The 20,570-nt window shown below is 36.7% G+C and overlaps 1 protein-coding gene and 1 long non-coding RNA gene across 4 annotated transcripts in view; one reads left to right on the top strand and one right to left on the bottom strand.

The window, feature by feature from the left end:
- Positions 1–1,821: 1,821 nt before the first annotated feature.
- LOC129432495 (uncharacterized) lies at positions 1,822–7,319 on the bottom strand. Its single transcript, XR_012369015.1, has 4 exons — positions 7,264–7,319; positions 5,813–5,959; positions 3,552–3,728; positions 1,822–2,725 (listed from the first exon to the last, which is right to left on the bottom strand). It is a non-coding gene; the product is annotated as an uncharacterized lncRNA (long non-coding RNA).
- A 6,630-nt stretch (positions 7,320–13,949) lies between these two features.
- The window catches only part of shisal1a (shisa like 1a), a 50,856-nt gene continuing 44,235 nt past the window's right edge, over positions 13,950–20,570 (top strand). The window contains exon 1 of one of the 3 annotated variants that reach the window (XM_055191134.2): positions 13,950–14,201. The gene's annotated coding sequence lies outside the window, so the exon portion shown is untranslated. Of the gene's footprint in view, positions 14,202–19,674; positions 19,836–20,570 lie in introns of those variants that run through there. The other 2 variants (XM_055191136.2, XM_055191135.2) reach the window with 2 other exon arrangements.

The raw sequence follows: 20,570 nt of genomic DNA, 5'->3' as shown, positions 1-20,570 counted from the left end.
GAAAGGACGCATCACGCATACAAACACCGGTTTTTAAGACGGATGAAGATGGTGATGCTGATGGGGATATTACCTTAAAGTATAGACCTGTTGGCAGTACAATACATATAATCATTTGTCCTCTCTTCATCATCTCGTCCTTTTTCCTCTTTAATTATTCGCCTGACCTGTTGATTGCAATCTGCCATCAGCGCAAATGAGACGTTGCAAAGCATTTCTAAGTGTCACCTATCGCCCGGTGTCTAGAGACGGGAACAGATTAGGGTGAGAGGGGTAAGCGGTTCAAAACTGTGCAAAATTACTACCTTCAGCAGTGACTAAGTGCAGAAAATACATCAACATTTTGTTCTCAAAAGTCTTTAGATGTTTCAAAAGGTTCGGCCTCGGATAAATTAGAAACAATCTACACACAAGGATTTTTATATATTTAGACCTGGTATTTGAATCTGATCTACAGGTTATTAAAGAGTACTGCATTGATATCCCTCAACCATTACAGTTATGAGTTGGTTGTGAAGTATTAAAGGCATAGTTCAACTAAAAATTAATAAAAGTGTTTTTTAAACACCGGGTCATGACCCAGTACCGGGTCCTGGACAACTTGCCACCGGGTCGCAAGAACGTCCTGGAAAAATTTTTTGTTTTGCCCTTTAAAGGTGCAGTGTGTAATTTTTAAAAGGATCTCTTGACAGAAATGCAAAATAATATACAAAACTAAATTATCAGGGGTGTATAAAGACCTTTCATAATGAACCGTTATGTTTTAATTGCCTTAGAATGAGACATTTTATCTACATACACCGAGGGTCCCCTTACATGGAAACCGCCATTTTGTGCAGTCATGTTTCTACAGAAGCCCTTAACGGACAAACTTTTTTACGAAGTTGTCTCCAACGATAACATGTTTGTCCAGTGGCGGCTGCCGTAGCTTCTCTTATGTGTTTCAAAAGCAAGAGGTGAGCAGTGGACTTAGCCGTTGGTTGCAATTCGCAACCTCACCACTAGATGCCGCTAAAATTTACACACTGCACCTTTAAGGGCGCACTCACACTATCCAAACCGGACCATGCTCGGGTGCGTTTGACCCCCAAAGCCTGGTTTGTTTGACTAGTGTGATCGCTCTGTACCACGCCTGGGCGCGGATTGGTTAATCGCGGCGCGGCCGGGTTGGAGAGGTGGGCCGGAGCGCAGTTCACCTGGGCTCATTCAATTTCACATTTTGGGCGATTCAAAAGGTGGAGACGTCAGTTGTGCGACCACTCACCTTTATCTGCCTTCATAAAAACCTTATGATGCGAGCAGCGGGGTTACGTGAGTGTCCGAGCTGCACACGTTACAGATCAATTAAGCAATTTGATGACATGTGAGAGGGCTGTCTGTAAACGCGCACCAAACGTCTTTGAATTGAAAACACAGACTTATCATTACTGTGGGTGTCAGTGTTAAGAGAGAGGTTTACTTCCTGTTTTTTTCAAAACAATCGCATCTTAATGACGAAAGCGCGCCCGGACTCGGATCGATAAAAGTACAGTGTGAGTGCGTGCATCTGTGGGAATAGCGCTGGGACATGGTTTGGTTTGGATAATGTGAGTGCGCCCTAAGAGCCGACTTGTGATAACCTCGATCGTTTCCACTTTTGTACCTCTCTCCCTCTCTCTCTCTCTCTCTCTCTCTCTCAGTTCATCTGGGATCACACAGGATTGCTGTCATATGCGCAAATTTTGCTGTCCTTGCGGTTTAATTTTGATAAAACACAGACGACTAAAACAGATGTATTTTGATCATTTATTACAGTCCGTTTTGGAAGTCTCCACTAATCAATCTTTACATTAAAGACATCAGACGTTTATCCACAACAAGCACACAAGCATTAACTGAAGAATATACCGCACTAATGTTAAATATTCCCAGGCGACTCCGGGATCTCAGATCCACAACAAAGTCAGCAGTTCCGGGCCGGATCTGTTGCAGCTCTGGAGCAGATCTGTTGCAGATCCGTCCCGAAGTCGTCTGCTGTCTGGCTTTTTAAGCTTTAATAAACCTGCATCAAAATGCTGAAAAACAAGCACCTCCATTGGCTCTAGTAGACAATCCAAAAGAAAAATGCAGTGATATGAGGCAAAGTATTTCAGGTTTTGCAAAAATGTAGGCAGAAGTACATATTTCCAATGAGCTTGCGTAGATTTCCTGGTTTTTAAAATATGTCACCTTTATGCTGCCTGCAGCAAATGCATTGATTCCTTTTCTTTAAAGGGGTGAATTATAAACGAGACGCACAATAAGCATCACGACAACAGCAAAATCTAAAACAGCATTTCATTTATGAACAACTAAAGGCTTATGGTTAGCAGAATACTATTCTATTGCTGCCATGCAAGCCGAGGTATTTCCTGCAGGAAATGCAAATCTAGTTCATTACTGCTTCTCACAGACAGGAGAATATGACACTTCTACTGCCCAAAGCAACTTCTCTAAAGGGAAACACTAGCGGGTCTTTGGGTACTCATTGTGCATTTTAGGTTGTTATGATAATGATACATTTTGACAAGCTGTATCAGTTTAAGCTTCAATTGTATATTTCCAGAGACAGGGTTTTAGGAGTAGAGATGACTGATGACTCAGACACAGTCAAACGTTTGGGTCGTAATGTCATTAGATTTCCTGATTTTCATCAAGCTTCACTCTAATAAGATCCCAAATGAGTCTATCCAAATGCAATCAGGTCCTAATGAAAAATAAGAGAAAATCATTTGACGGCTTTTCTCTTCATTCCTAAGGCCCACGTTATGGACCCGATGCATCTCCATGGTAACAGCTACATCCAGTCAATTTTTCAGAGTAAAAAGCAAACATTTGAAAAGCTGACCATGAATGAAGACCTTCACAATATTATGCATCAACAACGATTTCTGAAATATTTAAGCAAGAGTGATGTTGCAGATTGAGAAAATCAATGCATGCTCCTGGAATGCTGCATGCCAATCAGATAAGAGAAACTTATAATTGTATAATACCTAATAACATAAACTTTTAGAGAAAAGAGAACAAGAGAATAAAGTGTGTGCAAGTAAATCTCATAAATACTTAATTTTTCTATGGAAATCAGCAGCATAGCAGTAATCCTGATTATCTCATGGACTCGGGTTGCATCTATTAAAGAATATTCTTATAAATAAATAAATAGATAAAATAAATACTAGTTTTCATAAACTGATTGGGGCTAAAATGGCTGTGTTAAATTCGGTTCTCTCCAAACACCCTTGGGTTGGATTAACAGGCTTAATCGCATCAAAATAAGGGTAGTCTTATAATAGTTTCGGGAATTCTGGATTCCCATTTATATGAAGCTTTTCTACATTCAACTCTCCTTCGACATTCTCTTTTACATCCATTTTAATCTAATGCTCTGCATTTTTCTAATACGTGAGTGGTTTGTATTCTATACTTGTGGAAAAAAATCCCAAATCTGCATGTATTCATCAGCGATCTTCCAGCTGGTATGAATAATACTTTAGGTCAATTTCTATAACACAGTGAAAATCACAGCATACCTGTCAGTTTCTCCTGTGTTGTCACCTGTGTTGGAGAGCTGACTGTCGCTTTCGGTTGTCATGCAGGTCTGGACTGCGTCCAAAAGCTCTGCAGCCTGGGGGAGACGTACCTATTTTTGAAATTTGTCCTTGGTGGATCTGTCACCAGGCATTTCCCATGCATCCCTGCCTAGATGACTTTGCAGAGGAACCATGCAGTAAAAAAGGGGAAGGAGATGTGCAAAAAAAGGCATGCACTGAGTAATGGTTGCACATGTTTGATGTTCAAGCATAAAGACTCTGGAAAAAGGCGTATTCGGCTGGTGTTAAACTGGTTTGCTGGTCTAAAAAGGTTTTGGGCACTTGTCAGCCCCAGAGTGCAACTGGCCAACCAGTACCAACATAGCCATGCTGGAAAACCATCTCTGGACCAGTAAAAGGCCAAACTTGGTCACACTAGAAGACCAGCTTAAAAAACTTAGGCTAGTTTGTTCATTTTTAGCAGTAATTATTATCTAGTTTTGCTGTTTGGTAAGAAAAAGAAATCAAGGAACATAATTACAAGTAACAGGCAAAGCCTGGTGTATGGTGGCTTGTAGTGTCATAATGTAGTGTAAAACCAGAACAGAAATAGATCTTGTCCTCTACCCACACATCCCTCAAGCTCTTCCATTCATTTCTCTCTCTCTCTTTCTCCCCTTAGACACAATATTACATCACAATCGGTTCATCTGTAAAGTGCTGAATGGCTTGAATGAAACTAGTGATTAAGCAAGAGAACATCTGGAAAGGCATCTGCAAAAATCTATTGCACCAACTTTTATTATGTTACTGTAGATCGGTGCAAAACACAACAGCAATACTATTTTTTTAATTTGTCATTTTTAAAGGGACAGTTTGCCCAGAAAATTATGTTATTATTTTATACATTTTTAATTGTATATGTATTACCGTAAAACCAACAAAAATAATGAGAAATTATAAATATGTATAAATGAAACAGACATAGAAGAGAATAAATAAACTAGTGCTGGGCAAAGATTAATCGCGATTAATCGCATACAAAATAAAAGTGATTTTTTTGCATAATATATGTGCGTGTACTGTGTCTAATTTTTATGTATATTTAACAACACATATATTCATTTCAGAATTGTTTTATTTATATATAATTTTTTTAAATATTTAATATAGATTATATAAAAATATAAATAAATATATAAACATGTAAATGTTTCTTAAATACATACGTGAATGTGTGTGTATATATTTATACATAATAATTAGACACAGCACACACTCATATATTATACCAATAATCACTTTTATTTTGTATGTGATTAATCGCGATTAATCTTTGCCCAGCACTAAAATAAACACAACACAAATTTCTCAGTACTTTACATGAATGCATTGATCACTTTTCAAGCAAAATTTGTCACGTTTCACCCGAGTTGTTCTGAACTTGTGTTGTTTTTGCCATGAAATTAATAAAACATTTATAAGATTTTTCAAAGAGATCTATTAACTCTTTCCCCGCCAGATTTTTTATAAAAGTGTTGCCAGACATCGCCAGCATTTTTTATGTTTAATGCCTTCTAGAAAATGTTCTTCTTTAAATATAAAACATACAATGAAAACAGAGTTTTTACTGTTTTGAATCAGCGGATCCTTCAGTGTTTTATAAGTTGGGTAAGCGCGCCACCTGGTGGATAACAGCAGAAATACGGATTGCAGTAAAAACTTGTTAATGGCAGAGAGGTGTTTTTTCTTAATTGAGGAGATAACTAGTCAATGGCGGGGAAAGAGTTAATACATATATAATTCATAAGTCCAATTTTTAGTCGTGCGTAAGGTCTACGCCGTATCTACGCTGTAGGTTATCCATAACCTCTGCGTAGCCTGATGCACACCTCACCAAATTTATAACAGCGTGTCAGTTCTACACGGACCGCAAGTGCTGTGATTGGTCCACTAGTACCTCTCCCGTCAGGTAAAAAAACTGCGTCATAGGTATTTCGGTTTGCAACAGAGAGAACAAACCAAGTTAAGAAGTGATTTTACTCAAACTGCAACATTAGTTGCTGTTTATTTACTTTCATCACTGATGGTCTTCTCAAAACATACACAACGACACGGATGATCACGCAAAAGTATAAATGAAAACCGACACGTAACCTACGCCATCGTGGCTACGCCGTAGGACCTACACACAACTATAACGAGCCCTTTAGTGTCCATGTCTGCTAAACTATAAAAAAAAGAGTTTTCCTCTGCCGTACCTTACAGATCCAATACGGTCAACAGGATGAACTGTTTTTGGGTGGACTTCAAGTTTCTTCATGTGCAGATCTGCTCTCTATCACCATTGTAAACTTCGGCAAAGAAGGAATGAAGATCCTCTGTTACCCGGTCCCACAGGAGACAACCTGTAAAAGGACACAAATACTCAATCATTCAGATGAAATCTTTTCTTGAAACCAGCTGTGTTTTCTTCACCAAAGCAACACAGCACTGGTGATGACAATGCTTGGCATCTCTAAACATTCCCAGATAATATCAGCTTTTTCCAATTGTAATTAAACACAATATTTTGTCTGAACCTTGATCTTGTGCACCATTGATCTGACAGCTTGAAATCAGCATGGTTAGTACACTGAGTACTGCCTGTGGATGCAGGTTAACTGAGGTCTGGAATAAGAAGTTCTGGATTTTGTGATCTGTTGTGTTCAACCAAAGTCGTTTTAGGGAAGTCCCACCACTAGGTTGGCAAGTGCCTCAGGTGACACTGTACAAAGCCTCGCCTCCAGAGATTGATGATTGGTTCTTTTAACTGTAAGGCGGGACTTTTCATATTGAGTTAATTATAAAATTAAGTTACAAGTTCCTCAAGCTGTAACTTACTCAGAGTATATCACAACACTGCATGCATTACTGTTTTTCTAAAAGTTACTAAATAATACAAATATTAAAGAATATAAAAAAAAAATATTTATGTACAGGTGTATAACCAATACATTTTATAGGTCCCTTAGATGACATGCAAAGTTATGAGTATCCTGGAGAAGAGGTTATGACTGTGCTTCATGATTAATAAACCATGGCATCATAACCATATTTACCAATCAGCATCAAGGACTAAACCTACAGTAGAGCTCAATGAGCATTGCGTTAGCACAACAAAAGTTCATTGATTTAATCTTGGGTATAACTATAAAATGTATAGCTTGTAATGCACTGTATATATCTCTGGATAAAAGTGTCTGCCAAATGTACTCTCCCTTTATTAGGGTCACAAAGCTAAGGGTATAGTGAAACTACTGTATAACTCCCTCGAGTATCTTTAACTTTGCCCAAAGCCTATATTTCTCAATGGTTGTGTAATGTACAGTACAACCGCTGCTTGTGTATGTCACTCCGCACTTTTTATAGTACAGTTAGCAGACTTTAGAAAGTGTCTTTGCTTTCACCTCCATTGTTGAGATCTACCGGACAACTCAAACTCAATAATTATAAAGTGATACACGGCAGACAAACAGATCACTGACACGATGCTAATTACAAATCATTTTCTTTCATTGTCTTTCATACAAGGAACGTTTCATTTGGCCAAATGAAACGCTTGCAGTTTTACAAGCCTGTAAACTGTACTGCCACAAATGTGCTAAATGGTGGTGTAGATTAAATTGATGCTCTATCAGCAAAGAGGTTTACACGGTGCAGATTGATTTACCTATAATTAGCAGCTCTTTGGAGAGAAGTGAAGAGCGCTGCTTGCTTGTTTACTCTGTGTGATTTAAGAGAGAGAGAGAGAGAGAGAGAGAGAGAGAGAGAGCGCAAGAGAGAGAGAGAGAGAGAGATTTACTCTTAAGGCATATTCATCTGGAATGTCCCACATGTCCAGAATGCTTATTTTTCATTGTTTGATGATAATTTTCCTGCCCATGAGAAAAAAAATAAAGATGAGACCTCTTTAATATCTCAATTATTATATTGAGATATTTTTCCTGAAAAAAAGACCCAGAAATTTCACAAATGTCACCACTAGAGGTTCTGTAAAAGTGAATTAACTCTAAAAAACCTTGACAAATACAGCTTAAAACTGTAACAGATGTTAAAAAAAACAATATATTTAATTTTATGGTAAAATAAAGTAAATACAGTTTTTGAAAGTAAAAGGTGCAAATTAAAGGTGGAAATCTTTATAATATTCAATGGCATTCTACATGTAGTTTTATGGTAAAATATTGTTAAATTATGTTTTCTGTAACATAAAAATATGTCACTGTAAAATTTACGGCAAAAAACTGTAAAAAAGACGTTCCCACATCGGAAAAAAATCCCAAATGAGACCTTTTTACAATCTTATTATATTGAGATATTTTTCCTGAGAAAAAGACCTCAGAAAAAATCTCCCACTATTACCCTCGGTTTACACCAGCCGCGTTTGAGGTGTCGAATTTGCGTCTAATGCGTCTAGTTTGCCTCTGGAATATTTAGAATTTACTCGCTTCATTTGTGCATAAAATTCTAGTCAACGAGACATTGACATGGAAATTCGCGTCATGGGAGGGGCTTCTGCAACTTCGCTTGCTTCATGTAATCACGCCACTACTAGAGCAAGCTCCTGATTGGTTAACGCGGCGTGTTTTGCCGCCAAAGATAAAATTTTTCAACTCGCACATTTTCCGCGGCAACGCTCAATTTGCGCCATTTTCGCGAACTCGATGCGCGAATGAGGTGAAATCTGGTCTACCTCGGCACGCTAAACGCCTCATTCGCCCAGCAAGACCTCCAGACGCGCGTCAACGCGTTTTCACATTGACTTAACATTGAAATCACTCGCGGTTGAGGCATCGAGCTGGTGTGAACGCAGCATTAGAGTTTCAGTAGAGAACTCAATGCCACAAACTGAGCTCAGATTTATCAAGTCTGAAATCAATAGTCAATAATATTGAAGATTTCGGTATTAACACAAACAATTGTTACATTAACACACATGTCATTCATTTTTATTTATCCTAAGCAATATTAGAAAAAGCAAAGCAATATCTTACTTTGTCAATGGACGAATTTGATACCTGTTGTAAACAAATCAATAGGAACTTGTATCATATGCTACGACCAATTTTATAAAATTTTACTATTGGTATAAACGTGACTTTTTCGAAATTATGTATAACATTTTTTAATGCAAAATTTTGCTTTTTAAAGGTTAGGGCTTTATTGATGCAATCTCCTAACATCACTTGTCCGGGTTTTCAATCTATGGCTTTATACATTTATCTGTTTCTACTTGCTCTCTGTAGTTGTCCTTTTCTTTCTGTGTGTTGTTCCAGGCATCTGGTGAGGTTGATAAAAGCCAGTGACACCAACAGGAAGGTGAGGAAGAGGTCTAGCTGTATTTCACTTGATGAATTTTGGCATTAGCAAATCACTTCCTCAGATTGCAACGTTGGTCTTTCTTTTTTTAAACTCACTTCTTATTATCTCTTTCTGTCAATCTTTGTCCAATCCTCTTTTCTTTCTCTGTTTGATGTTCAAATAGTTGACATATTGATTTATGTACATCCTACACTGTCAGAAAAGGTTTATAAGCTTTTAATATGTGCCTTTGAGGTATCAATGTGTACCTCATCTACTAATATGCACATTTAGGTGTACATTTTGAAAATTTGTAAAGCGCCACGCTCAAGAAATTGAGCTTTAGTTAAAGAATTCAGTGAAGGTCAAACTAAATGAGGAGAAGTGTTATGAAAAAATAAACTAGTATATCGCAATCAGAGACATTCCAGTCTGGGAGTAGATTTCTCAAAGGACCCTTAAGTTTCCAGAAAAACAGCAGGTAATTTGCGCTGCAATTTTTGCAGTGGTTACGGAAGAAAAACTCTGACATCTCAGATTTGTTTATGATTAAAATCCAAAGACATGTCTGGGAAAGACAAATCAACTGAATCTCCTCAGAGAAAACAAATACCGACTCAATAGGAACTGCATGTACGATGGAACAAAATCATAACATTCATTTGTTATGTTTTTTCTGAAGCGTTTTTTTTTTCAAAACAGAAATGCAGATAAAATTCATCATGCATGTGTGTATATGCAGCAAAACATGCAAAGTGAATGCTAATTATGGGTTTGATGATGTAAATGTTAATGGATAGAAGAGGGAGATAATAACTTTTGGGAAATGCAAGCCATTATATGCAGACATGATATAACTCTCTATGTAAGTTTGTGTGTGTGTGGGGGGGGGGGTACAGGACACACTAATGAAAAAGTTTGGTGTGCAATCATGTCATCTGGACTACAGAGGTGTCTCATAATGCAGATGTCCTGTTTTAGGTGCTCAACGCAATATATTGGGTATTGCAGCAGAAAAGTGGTGTGTGGGGGGTGTTTTGGTGAATGAATATTCGGAAAACACACACACACACACACACACACACACACATACTTCCAACACAAAATATTCATCTATTAGTTGTCATCTATTAGCCAGCTGCCATCTATTAGCCAACTGTCTATAGTGCCCGCACCACTTACTCAAGGGAAGGTTTCATATTTTAATATCAGACTGTTAAATGTAGTAACAGATTGGTAGCAATTACTTTATTGTTATTAGCAATTTGCTGTACTTTCTGTGCTCGTCATTATAAAAATTAAAAATCAGGAATGTTTTTCAAAAGGAAAAAAAAATTTTTTGCAGGTTTTTTTTAGGCTTTTCTAGAATTTTAGAAAAATTAATTCAGTGTGTGTATGAACATTTATTTATGCATATTGTTCCTTTCTAATATTAGGTTGAGGAGAAACAGTTTCTTCATGGCTTGGGCCATTTTAATAAAGCACACTTAAACCTTGCATTGAGTGAAAAGTGTTTTGAATAATTATAGATTTGAAAAAAAAACTAATTGGCCACATTAACTCTTAGCCATAAGGTTAATAAAAGATGGTCTTTGGGATACTACTTATGCAGAATTATGCTGGTGTCACATCAGGCTTTGCACAAACTGTCAGCTGGGGCGCATGATGTCATTTATGCAAAATACTGTACCTCTCTTTCTTTCTCTCTCTTCCCCTCTATCTCTCTCCATATATATCAGACTGATCTCACGGAAAGTCGTTGTGTTGTAGTCATGCAAAATTTGATTAGTTTATTTGTGCCCATGGCACAAAATTCAATTTTTTCGTGCCTTGAGCACAAATTTATTTTTCGTGTCACCCGCATGGATTTCTGTAAATAGTTTTTCGTGTTTGTTGCACAACTTTCTTTTTCTGTTTCATTTTATGTATTGTTTTCTTATAGTTTTTTCCAATTTTCTTACTATTGTCGCGTGGGGTTGGGGTTAGAATTACTTTCTGTTACATTTTTAGACATCCTAACCCAAACCCAAACTTTAACCCCAAGCAATTTGATTTCAACATACGGGGAGACTATTTCATTTAAATGACACGAAAAAGAAAGTCGTGCCATGGACATGAAAAACTATATATAGAAATTTGTGCAGGTGACATGAAAAAGATATTTGTGCTCAAGGCATGAAAAAAACTGAATTTCGTGCCATGGACACTAATAAATTAATCAAATTTTTCATGACTATAACATGACTTTCCGTGAAATAATGTTGATATTAGGGTTGTGCCAATGAACGATATCATCGTCCATCGTGATGGTTGATTGACGATATCATCGTCCATCGTGATGGTTGATTGACATCACGATGGAGAGACACCATCGTGATGCCACGCCCCCACCCCACTCCGCTGCGAGTCGACATAGACTAACTCTCTTCTATAAACTATAGTTAACCTAAAATCTTTGCGGGAATTGCTCTATAAATTAAATTGAAAATACAACTAATGCATATATGCTATTTTAAATACTGTAGTCTATGCCTGAGACGTGACGTGTGTTAGTCTGTAAAAATATCCTGTCAGGCATTTGATCTTGACATTGCTAGAATCTTGTCTTTTTACATGTTGTACATTTAACTTAAAAATATTTTATTTTGTACAGAAAACAGCCCATATTAATAATTTATTAGTAGCCTATTGTAGTGTCTCGGGAGATCGTGCTCATTGTAACATGCTATGTTAGCTATGTGGCTATAGTGCACTGAAGTGGCAGTTTAGATATAAACCCAGAATTCAGCGAACGCCAAGAACAAGAAAACGGGAACAACAGTCCGACCGAAACGCAGGATTTACATGCACAGACCATGTTTAAATTTCGATGTTACTGGCCAGAAATACCAACTTGTTCACTTTGTCTAGTTTTAATAAGCTGCGGATGGAAGTGCTGGCTGCTCTTTGCGGTGCTGCCCGCTCTGACGGAGTACTGGTGGCACATATGCACAAATATTTACGTGCAAACTATTGGAAAGCGCGGAGGAGTCATTGGGTTCGTTAAATAACAAAATTATAGTTTTGCCAATTTTATTTTATATCAGTGTGTAGGCCTATTATTAATTCAAATTTCAATTTCTGATATTTTTCAATTCAAGTTTAAACAATAAAATACATGGTTTGGAAGTGATGAAGCTCTTTGTTTCAATGCAGATATATTTTTGTTTGTCTTTTTATGACATATTCATTTCAGTTCATTTTAGCAAGTTTAAATATTTCAGCCTCAAATACAGATCAGTCAGTACGACAGTACGAGTAAATCTCTGATCATGTGCATTATTTATGAGCAGAGATGATTGGTGTATGGTCGTTATCAAGAAGTTTGCTAGTTAGGTCTTGTTTGTTAGTTTGGACCAACTGTAAACAAAAAGATCTTTCTATTTCTCTCTCTCTCTCGTTTTCTTCCAGGGAGGGGAGATCCTCAACCACGGAGGAACTGATTTAAACAACTCAGAAGAGGATGCATGCATGTGAGTGTTGGAAAGAAAGAAAGAAAAAAAGAAAGACTGGTTGATTGAGCTCAAGCCAGCTGTCAGATTCACACCCAGACCAACCCTCATTAGTGAGCCAATACTGACCTTGCGCCTTCAGCCGTTGGACTATATCCAAATCCTTCAACACGTGGGCAGAATTCACCTACGCATATACACGCATATTTAGCAGCATACACCCACTCATAAATTTGTAAAATATAATAGAAAATTAAATAGCAGCTTTGTTGCATATGTTTGTTTTCTATTGTGGTAGGGACTGTCATTGTTTTTGTAACAAGCCAAAAAATAAAAACTCTGTAATGTCATCACCGCCATGGCATTTCAAACCCATATGACTTTTATCCATGCAAGGTGTAAATAATGTTAAAGCAGTTAATTCAATATATATATTTGAAGTGGATGAAATGTAAATTAACCTATGCTGGGTTGTTTCAATCCATAATTGGGTGATTCTCACGAAATCCAGACTTAGAAGGTGTCCAACATCAGATTTTTTTTAAAAGCCCTTGAAACCAATTTTTTTGCACATATAAAATTAAGGTCTGAACTTACTATAACATTTATTTTTAGAGAATTTAAAAAAGATTTCCTAAAGAATTATTAACATTTTTTAGATTATCATTATCAAAAATTATCATTACCGTAACATGATAATACATTAAATATATGCATTTACAAACTGATGTTTCGGTAATGAGAATTAAAAAGTTGTCTAGGTACTATGACAAACACTGCTTACTTGGTAGCCATCTTTAGTGTCACAGTCAATTATGTCCCTTCCAACAATTTTTTTGAAAATGTTAGTTCCTTGAGGGCTTAAACAATGATTGAAAATTGTTGCGGAGGATGAGAAAATTGGTCTTGAACACATTTGTATTTCTTATTATTGTCTCTACATTTACCAATGATCAGCAAATACCACATGTTTCTTTATTGTAGTATAAGAACCCAAATCCACTCATGGACACGTTGCGGTACTGAAAATGTTCCCCTGAAATATGGAAAAAAAAATTGGTTTGTATGATGTCATTTGAAATCATGTGCAAAATAGTACATGAAGAGATGTTTGTAACTGCTTCTTATTTTGATACTCTTTCTTTTACTCTTACATTTACTTTTTTATTAAAAGGTTTCATGACACCTCATAAGTGATACAATTTCGAGAGAATCACCCGATTGGGTTAAATACAGACATTTTCTAAGTTAATTAAAACCAGCCGTAGGGTTTGTTCATATTTTACCCATGGGTTGAAACAACCCAGCATTTATTCAAATGGATTTGAAAACCTAAAGATGAGTAAATAATGATAAAAATTCAATACGGATGAGCCATAATGTCACCCATAATGTTTATTAAGCTAATTTTCTCATGAAGGGCCATTATGTGGTCCCCGCGATATTAGTGATAGCAGGTTTTACTGCCCTTGTGGGGACATTTAGTACCTACAATAATACAGGCAAAACCTGATCCACACACAATCCCCCTCCCTTTCGCTCTCTCTCTCCTCTCACTCGCTCTGTCTGAGCGCAGTTTAAGTGCAGGCGCTTAGTGCGTGAAAGGCAGAGGGCAGAAGTGTGTGTTTCCCTTCCTCTTTACCTCCGTTCATCTGCACTTACACAACAGTCTGTGACTGTACGTTCACTGGAATGGCAGGATGAGAGAGTACCTGGATGAGCTCAGCGTACTTATTCAGCGCTGAATGGGAGACTGTTTCAACATGCCACAACACTGGGCAATTTGACTTTATCAGAAAAAAGACACAAGAAAAAGGTAAGAACGCTTCTCTGTTTCTCATTAAAATTAAACGTGTCGTTTTCTTTTTCCTTCTCTCGTTCTCCCTGCGCAGCTCCTCAATTACAAGATTATTTACTTCTGTTCAGCCATTTATTATTTTTTATTGCTTGCTTTCTATCCTTTGCATAATGTTTATTATCTTGCTCTGCATTTGTGTTTGCATATTTATTCATGTTTTGTTTTTTACGTCGTCAATTCACATATCGTATTTGTTTTAAATATGCACCCTGATTGTGTCAAGGTGATTTTTGTTTCATTAAGCCATTAAACTTTATTGATCTGTAATAATTTCTTTTATAGCCCTGGTGCTTGCCCTGTTCTTTTATAAGTGCTGAACGTTAAACCTGACCTTATTAGTGGGACGCATGCAGTGAAGTTTATATCCAGGGGTTGATTTATATTTAACATTTAAATTTTTTTATTTTAATTATGTGAAAGTCACATTAAAGCTACATTTTTATACCATGCTGTCATAGACAATTTTGCTACTTTTCCAGTGCTTTTATGAGGGATTTATTCTTTTACTTATCCAGTCCTTTAAAGTTACATTATGTTTATATTTTCATATTTCGGCATTTGGCAGACACTTTTTGTGCAACTTACAGTGCAACACGCGTGTGTATGTTTGGGTTCCCAGGGGATCGAACCCTTGACCTTTGGGCTGCTAACGCAATGCTCCAGCAATTGCATATATATATGAACACATGTATCACATGAACTACGCTTATCTGAAATCTAAAGTGTAAAAGCATTAACATTATGTCCGTCCCACAGTTGGTGGTGGGTGCGTCATTTCCACCACATGCCCCAATAGCAATAACATGGGTGTTTACCAATGTACCACTACATTTACACATTTGGCATTTACATATTTATCCAAATTGACTTACAGCACAAGGTGTGTGCATGTGCGTGTGTGTATGCGTGTGTGTTCCCTGAGGATCGAACCCTTGACCTTTGGGCTGCTAACACAATGCTCTAGCAATTGAGATGTAGCAAAAGAATGAAGCTTGTCTTAAAGTTTAAGTGTAAAAAAGCATTTTAATATGTATTAATATGTATCAAAATTATGGCTGTCCCACAGTTGGTGGTGTCATACCGCATGGTCCAATAATAATAATAACATTTATGTTTACCAATCACAACATTTAGATTTTCACATTTGGCAGACGGTTTTATCTAAAGCAAGTTACAGCGCATTCATACATTTGTATCATATAACTGTATTGAACCCATGAATGACCTTTGCACTGCTAATGCAATGCTCCAGCACAAGAATCCACAGGAACACCAATGACATTTCAGACAGACTTTACATTTTACTATCGGCAACAAAAAGGTACACAAAAAATAACTTGTACTTCTTTACTTAATAAAATCCTAGTAACAATTTGCACAAACTTTTTTTAAGTAAAATTTACTGGTTTAATTTCATTTACAACTTACTTACCAAAATCTTCTTAATGACACATTTGTTAATTAATTAAGTACATTTTCACTTAACTATTAGATATATTTAAATTTTTTAGGTAAAGTCTATTACTTTTTTAAATACTAAAGCATTGCTGTCCTAAAAATATTAAATAAATCTTATTTACTGTTGAAGGGTATTGTATTTATTGTTTGTTATTTTCTTTTACATATTTGTATGGACTTAGTTAGTCTTAGGGGAGGTTTCCCGGACAGGGATTAGTTTAAACCAGGACTAGGCCCTGGATTATTTTGGAAATATAACTAGTTTCAACAAACATGCCTTACTAAAAACATCACTTGTGTGCATTTTAAGCAAAACAAAGGGCACTGATGTATTTTAAGATATGTCAGTGCAACTTGTTTTCTGTTTGGACAGACATGTATTTTAGTCTAGGACTAGTCTAATCCCCGTCCGAGAAACCACCCCTTAATGTTTTAAATGACATTATAACACAAAATGTATCATTGAATAAAAATGATTTTGCACATAAACACATACAAAACTGCGTTTCTGAAATGTCAGTACTGTGGAGAGAAATACAATAAAAATGCTGAACAGGGTTTTAACACTGATCACCTTAAAGGTGACTTTACAAAATTATCATTTACAACAAAACAACATTAAAAATATAATATAGCTTAAACCTCTATGACATTTTATTAACAAATATTTAAGTATTTAAAACTCTTATCAGTTTCTATTCTGTAAAAAAGCTTAAATAGTCAAATTATTCAGGCATAAAGGATTATGGGTATTCTTTACAACATGTACTGATAATTTTAAGTTGATTTCACTTAAATGTTTTAGTTTAATGGATACCTTAAAAGTTAAATGAACTAAGATTTTTAGGCAGACTTGAACGCGCTTAAGATTTGGATTAAAATGTGTTTATGTGCAGTGACTTTAAAACAGTCAAATAATACAAGAAAATATATAATAAGACTAACCGTTCCCAAACAGTTCATTTTTGACATGAATAAATTGTGTATTTATTTATAATTTTACTTAGTAATAATAAAATGTATTGAGGACTAGATTTTCCCATGTAGAACTTATGAGGGTTAATCAAATATATTTTACTAAACCAGAAAGTGTTCAGTGTAATTTATTAAGAGCATAAGGCATAATATAAGTAGATTTTAACTGTCATTATTCTACATTAGCACTGTGCATCAGAATTCCATGGTAACAGCATTGTGATGTCATAAGTTCTAAATCAGTTACATCACTTTCACCTGTCAAAATTGTCAGTTGAGTTGAGTGAAGAAAGCTTGTTTTTAGAGTTGATCAGCATATTTTTGTTGAAGAAACGTCAGAAATTTATCCAAATATGGCACATATGCATGTGAATGCTTCATCCAGCGTAGAAGAGCGTAGTGAGGACTACCATCTCTCCTACAGAGCTTTACTTTCGTAAGAAGCTAATGCTGGACACCAAAGATTTTTTTCAACTTGGGACGAACACCAACCCTGTGAGTACTACAAACATGGGTGTTGAAAGGATTCCCAAACAAAGAAATCCAAGAGATGGGACGGGTCACCCTAACTGCGGGCCAGTTACCAAAGGCTTGAAACGGAAGCGAGAACTGCCTGAGACTAGTGGTGGAAACCAGAACGCCACACCGAACCTGATTCACCAGTCATCTCGCCGCACTCCTGAGGTGGCAACAATCACCTCATTTATGCAACACGAGATGTTCAAGGTGACAGAGCATCAAGTTAGTGCAAATGATGAATGCACACTGACAACCACTGAGTGTCCCGCAACTAAAAAGTTCAGAAGAGATGATCTGGAAAACCAACACATGAGCGACAGAGCGAAACCTCTTGGCAGATGGTCCAACTGCCCTCCAGTTGTGTCAACACCCTTGCCCTATTGGCAAAAGCATGAGTTAAAGATGAAGGCCAAGAGAGAACGGCAAGAAGCTGCTCGAATCACCAAGCAGGGTCTGGACTGCCAAATTTTTAGGGACAGGACAGACCAAAACCTTCGTCGTTATCTCAAACAATTAGATAGCATTTACTACTGCCACATATTTGGAAGACCTGTCTGAAAAAGAAGAAGGAATATGCAATTCCTTCTTTTGAATGTAAATAAATGTATATATGTATATACTGTATGCATGGTTGTCCTGTGAGAAGTTTTTATTCTACCACTTTGGAGTGGTATTTTTTGTAGTTAAAAGCACAACATATCTTCCATAAATGTTAAATAACATAACGCATAAATAACAAACAATATAAAGCTCACCATTATGTGTCACCCTGGACCACAAAACTAGTCATAAGTCAAATGTTATATTTGTAGCAATAGCCAACAACACATTGTATGGGTCAAAATTATCGACTTTTTATGCCAAAAATCATTAGGATATTAAGTAAAGATCATGTTACATGAAGATATTTTCTAAATGTATATATGAACTTTTTTGTCAAAACATTATTATGTTATCATGTTATTATTTTGTTTTATGGTGCTACTTAGCTGTATTTTTTAAGTTATGAAGGTTTAAATCAAAACAAACCATCTGCAGTTGGTACAAATTTAAAGGTGATTTTCTCAAAATTTGTATTTTTGGCACCCTCAGATTCCAGATTTCCTAGCTGTATCTCAGCCAACTATTGCCTTATCCCAGTGCTTCTCAAATAGTGAGGCGGGACCCCCAAAGGGGGCTCGAAGCGACACCAGGGGGGCGCGCGAGACCCCGGGGAAAATACTTTTTCAGGAAGTGATTTTTTTGCACTGTCACTTATAGACATTACACCCCAATTACGCTGATAAGCCGCTTGAGTTTTTATTATTATTTATTGATTATATTTAATTTAATTTTTCAGTATCAAATGGTCCAAAAATATTATACTTTAAATAAGGATTGTTGTTGTTTTTTCAGGCAAATTGATGCATTTTAAATCTTTTTTGTTACAGACTAAAAAACAATGTTAATAAAGTTATTCCTTGTTGTAAGTTGATCGATATTTTTTATTTTGTGTTTTCTTTAATGTTAATGAGGATACAATGTTTTGCAGATGTGTCATTTTATAGACAAATTATACTATTTACAGTCGCGGCGGAGAGTTGGGGGCGCGAAATGTTTACTTCTTCCTAGGAGGGGCTTGACAGAAAATAATTGAGAAGCACTGCCTTATCCTAACAAACCTACATCAATGAGAAGCTGACTTATTCAGCTTTAAAAAAAATAATAAAAGTCACCTATTTATCCTCACATGTAGAATCACTTTCCCATTATCTACATAAGGTTGATCTGTTATACTTTATGGTAGGCTGACATCTTTGTCAAAAGAGACTCAAGTCACATAGCCAATAGGCAGTACTGATATAAAAGGTCCAGCTGATCAATATTGGCATCTATCACTATTGCTCTCTACATTTAGTAATATCACAAAAATCGCAAACATTTCCTGTGATGCATTTCCAACACAAATGCGCTAAAATTGCTGTGCTACACATGCACTTGAGTTGCAATCTGTGATTTTTATTTCCAAGCCTACCGTAATGCTCACAGATTGGGTGAATGAATGATATTTGCAGTATTGTGCCCACGTGGGCAGCTAATGTACAGTATCCTGGGACTGCTGATGTGGATATATCTATGAAAACATCTCATCCATAAGCTAAGATAATTGGACAGGTGATAGTGTATCTGCTAATGATGCGGGAGCCTGCGTGTGCTGTTTGCGAGATCGTGTTTTTGTGGTATTATTGGATACGTGCGAGGAAGTTTGCGCACACCTGTTTATCCTGTTGCTCGGCAGTGGAGAGGAAACGTCAGGAGATACCTTGGTAACTTGGAAACAGAAGCGTGGATAGCACACCCTGTGCGTACATTTGTGCTTGTTTTCAAAGTGATAAGGGACAATGGGAGGGGAATTGAAATGAACTTGTTAAAGTCAACAAAGGATTGATAAGCATTGGGTCTGGTACGTAACCGGGTTCCCCACCTCTGTTGTTTGTCAGACTATGTGTATGTGTTTCTTCTTTATCTCTGTGAGTAGTTGAGATGTCAGTTGTTGCACTCAAGTATACTTCAGTTTATCAAAACATGTCCTCAGCTGAGCAGTGATGAATGATTTTGGACTGAGCCCTCAAGCTGGTTTGTCAAGACTTCAACTGAGGGGTAAGGTGACTTTTTAGCTGATTTCTCTTGAAGGTACTTTATTAAGGCATCTCTGGGTTTATCTAACCAAATATTTTTTCATATGATGTCCACGATGAAATAATATTTAAGTATACACATCACTATGAGCCCACCCGTGCTGCTGTACCTCTCCCTGAGGGCTATTTAAGTTTTTTTTTGTGACACATAATAATTAAGTGTGTGCTTAAAGACTTCCTAATTTGCTTCCCTTTCAATGTTTAAATTCATTCATCATTGGTATTTTTTTGTTTGTAGTGGGCCTTTCGGGAACGCTGTCCGGAAATTGTTCTCTATGAATGGAAAGCTGAATTTAGGCTGCTAATTTTAGCTTCAACGCGTCATCCTGAAAGTGAGAAATGTATTTAGGATGGAGAACAAAGGCGTGGGTATTAATGAGGTCCATATTTCAGGCCTCTTACCCCGGCAGCATTGGTTATCTGCCTTTCACAAAGAGAGAGAGAGAGAGGGAGAGAGAGAGAGCGAGCATACGAGAAACTTCTCTCTCAATTAGAAACAACCCATTCTGGATGCCTCTAGCCTGTTTGCTTTGAATGCATGTGTTAAGAGACACAAAATCTCTAATGTATGAGACATACCAAGAGATCGTGCTTCTATGGTCCTTGTAAACACTTTTTCCGTCTCACATGGAATATCATTCGCAGCTTTGACGGAAATAATATTACAGCATTTTGTTTTGCAATACACCACTGTCTT

Source organism: Misgurnus anguillicaudatus, chromosome 1 (genome assembly GCF_027580225.2).
Source record: "Misgurnus anguillicaudatus chromosome 1, ASM2758022v2, whole genome shotgun sequence".
In the NCBI taxonomy this organism is placed as follows: Eukaryota; Metazoa; Chordata; class Actinopteri; order Cypriniformes; family Cobitidae; genus Misgurnus; species Misgurnus anguillicaudatus.
This window is presented reverse-complemented; position numbering and strand designations above follow the sequence as displayed.